This window comes from Macadamia integrifolia, unplaced genomic scaffold (genome assembly GCF_013358625.1).
Source record: "Macadamia integrifolia cultivar HAES 741 unplaced genomic scaffold, SCU_Mint_v3 scaffold_216A, whole genome shotgun sequence".
Lineage (NCBI taxonomy): Eukaryota > Viridiplantae > Streptophyta > Magnoliopsida > Proteales > Proteaceae > Macadamia > Macadamia integrifolia.
Window position 1 is genome coordinate 646,143 of NW_024870646.1, and position 3,966 is coordinate 650,108.

The window sequence follows — 3,966 nt, forward strand, 5'->3', positions numbered from 1 at the left end:
GTTGCTTGTACACATGGTAAGGTAAAAGATTCACACTTGCGCCAAGGTCAAGTAAGGCATGCTCAATATAGGTGTTGCCTATGACACAAGCTATGGTAGGGCTCCCTGGATCCTTATACTTAACTACTATAGGCTGAGTAATTATAGAACTAATGTTACCTGCCAAGAACGCCTTTTTAGGCACACTAGTGATACATTTATGAGTACACAAATCTTTCAGTACTTTTGCATAGGTGGGGATCTAGGATATGGCATCCAGAAGATGGATGTTTACTTCTAGCTTTTTGAAGACTTTTAAAATTTTATCTATGGAAACAGTCTTCTTTTTGTTTACCAAGCGATTAGGAAATGGGACAGGATGAACATAAGGACTGTTAGGGATTTCCCCTTGTTTAGAAGAATCATTTTTGGTTTCCTCAACCAAATCATCTTTAGTTTCAGAAAAAAATCTTTAGGTTCATCAGACAAACCTGGAATAAGAGGCGCACTTGTGTCCTCAACTAAAGAGAGTTAACATAAGTAATAGATGGGAAAGATTTAAGAACACTCTGTTGATATTCTCTACTACTCCTAAGGGCATAAACAACATTACATTAGTTAGAGGGCCCTTATTGGGTCTGACCTTATACTATATTCAATGGTGCATTAGTTGGTCCTTGTGAACTAACAGGCTGATGATGCCTAGGGTTAGGCTCTGGTTGACTGGGTAAAGTTCCTTTCTCCCTCTCACGCATAATTGAGACAACTTAAGTAAGTTCTCTCATAAGATTTTGATGGCTTGTCATGAGGAGGGCCATATTTTTTTTCAAGTCACTTATTCTACTTGCCTCTCCAGTGGTGGTAAACCCAGGGGGTTGCTGATAAGATGATAGGAGAGGGGCCCTAGGAAAACTAGCCTGAAGTCCTACATTTGAGCTAGAAAAGTATTTTGAAAAAAAAAGATTGTTGTGTAAAGGGAGACCTTTGGGGTCCAGATTGACCTTGATTATGAAAATTGGAAGGCCTTGCTTGGTTGCCCTGGTTCCAGGAGAAATTTTGGTGATTTCTCCATCCTGGATTGTAGGTGTTACTATATGGATTATTCTGATATAAGGCATTAACACTATCATTAGAAGTTCCCCTAGAGGTGTTGGGGCATTCTTCTATGACATGTCTAAGGACTGGCACCAAGCACAAATCTTAACCAAATTGACTGATGATGGCTCTCTAGGAACAATAGCCTCAATTCTATTGATTAAGCTATCCAAATGGTCTTCTTTGATTACTATCTAATCCACAAAATATCCTTTTCCTCCTATAGTTCTTTCACTCTCTTGGGTTAATTCCCACTCACGGGTTTTGTCAGCTAAGTCAAAGAAGAATTCCCATGCTTTTCCTTCATCTGTAAAGGATGTGAATCTCTCAAGGCATATAGACTCTATCATATGTTTAGTTGGGTAATCAATACCCTCATAAATTATTTGACATAAATGCCATAAGTGTAGGCTATGGTGAGGGCATTCTTAGAGTAGATCATTGAATCTCTCCATAAGTTTGGAAAATGACTCATTAGGCTTTTGCCTAAACTAAAGGATATCACTTCTAAGCTTATTGGTCTTATGAGGTGGGAAAAACTTCTTAAGGAAGACAACTGTGAACTGTTCCCATGAGGTTATGGAATTTGTGGGTAATCCATACAACCAGTTCTTAGCTTGGTCTTTCAATGCAAAAGTGATAAACCTAAGCTTAACAGCATCATCGGAAAGTCGTTGGATCTTAATTAGAACACAAACCTCTTCAAATTCCCTTAGAAATAGGTATGCATCCTCAGAGGTCAACCCATGGAAGTGTGGCAACATAGTGATGTATTGAGATTTGAGTTCAAAATTATTATCCTGAGCTTGTGATAGAACTATGCAAGAAGGTTGGGCTGTTTTAGCGGGGCAGAACCTATATTTCAGAGATTTAGGTGGAGGGTTTTGCTGTTCGTCTCCCATATTGAAGGATTTTAAAGAGAGCAAACGTATAGGGTCACTACTTGTTGGATCTCTTCTTTCTAATCGATTCTTGGTATTACGTACCCACCTAATACTCATGCAATAGAAAACTACTCACAACTAGAGTAGGACAAGCACAAAAGAATAGATAGAATTTTTTTTTTTTTTTTATGGTTTTTTTTTGGTTTTTTGGGAGCTTACTGGTAGGGATCCGGGGTTGCTTAGGTGAATTCCTGAGGTACTACTACTGGGCGAAACGTGTCTTTATTATACTGTGAGGCGTGGCGATCTCTACTGATACAACTATTATTGCAAGTTGATCTTCTCAGGAATTCAATAAAAGAAAAGGAAAAAAAAAATAGAGCAAACAAAGCACTTCGATTTACCAAAAGAAAGCGAAAAATAACATGGAACTATCTCCCGGGCAACGGTATCAAAAACTTATTTGAGATTTTAAAATGTAACCACAAGCATACGGATCAATGTAGCTATGGGTCGAACACAAGGAGAGCAGCCACATTATTTTTTTTTGCATCTTTTAATAATGTGAAAGTGAACCGATTAATGGTTGTGATCTAATTCTAATTACCGTCCTAAACATATGTATCTAAAATAACGTCATAACCATTCGTCATCTAAGAATTTAAACATGCATGCCATGCAATTAAAATTAAATAAATAAATAGCTAAAAATAAACACCCCACGTAATTAAAAAGCAATGAAGAAAAAAAAATACTGAAATAAAAATAATGTAAAAGAAAGGGGATAAAGCTAGAGAGAGACTCACAAGTAGGTTTCTCTACTTAGCCCGAGGGATACATCATAATATGAGCTTTCCTACTTGACCAGAGAGTTAGTCTTACAAGGGTTACTCTACTTGGGTTTAGGGAAAATGAGACAATTAAAATAAAAACAATAAAATACTGGTTCTATGGTTAGGAGGGGCAAAATCAACATATATACTAGCCATGAACCTTGGGGGAAAGGGATAGCAATAATGTAACGATTGAAATTAAAATCCTAAATTAAGAAAGAAAGGGTAGTCAGAAGAGGGAATGAGAGGGAGGAGAGAAGACTACTAAAGGGGCCTACTTACTTGAACTTCAACCCTTGAACTAAAAACTTGATCAATTTGAGATACTACTAGTACTAAAAACCAGATCTGGAATAAACCAAATTTGAAATTTCTAATACTAGAGAAAACAAATCTGAAAAAAAAAAAATTGAACTTGAAAGACATGTTTTATAGCTTGTTCTTGTCACCTAGAACTAAGCCTAGAACTAGAACTTGAAAATTACAACTTCAATTGCTTAAGCAATAAAAATAAAAAATTGAATTAAAAGCAAAAATGCTTGCATTAATTGAATAAAAAGAACTTACAAAAGTGTTTAAAGCATAAACCTAGAACTAGAGTTAGAGAAAGAGAAAACTAGAGAAAGAGATAGAGCAACTAAAAAAAAAACCCCTTGAAGAAGAATGAAGTGCCTCCTCCCCTTGTATTAATTCTATTATATAGAGAATGGGGGAGGGAAGCTAAAGATTTTAGCTTCTAAAAAAAAAAGGATTTTTTTTTTTTATCTTGTTAATGAGGTGGAGGAGAGAGAAGATAGAGAATTGTAAGAATTAGGGAATCTTCATTGATTTTGCTTCTTTTTTCCTTCTTTTTATATTTTATTTTTTTCTCTCTTCAAACGTGGGCAGCATCTTGGATGATTTTTTTAATTATTTTTTTTCTATTTTTTTCCTTTCTTATTTTTCTCCCTTTTTCCTATTTTTCTCTTTATTTCCTTATTTCTCTCTCCTCTTGTGTAAGAAACCCTTTGGCCGACCTCGAGTAGGAGAGAGAAAATCTTCTAAAATAAAAACCTCAACAAAATGGCAACTAAGAGGTTCAAACTTGAGACCTCCTAATAAGCAAGGGATTTTACACACCACCACTCACCAACTATGCTAGACAGTTGTTGTTACAAAAAATGAATCTTCAAACA

The 3,966-nt window shown here is 35.8% G+C and overlaps 1 non-coding gene across 1 annotated transcript; it reads left to right on the forward strand.

The window, feature by feature from the left end:
- The first annotated feature begins 1,482 nt into the window (after positions 1–1,482).
- On the forward strand, positions 1,483–1,589 carry LOC122071399. Its single transcript, XR_006138175.1, has one exon. It is a non-coding gene; the product is annotated as a small nucleolar RNA R71 (small nucleolar RNA).
- Positions 1,590–3,966: the final 2,377 nt, after the last annotated feature.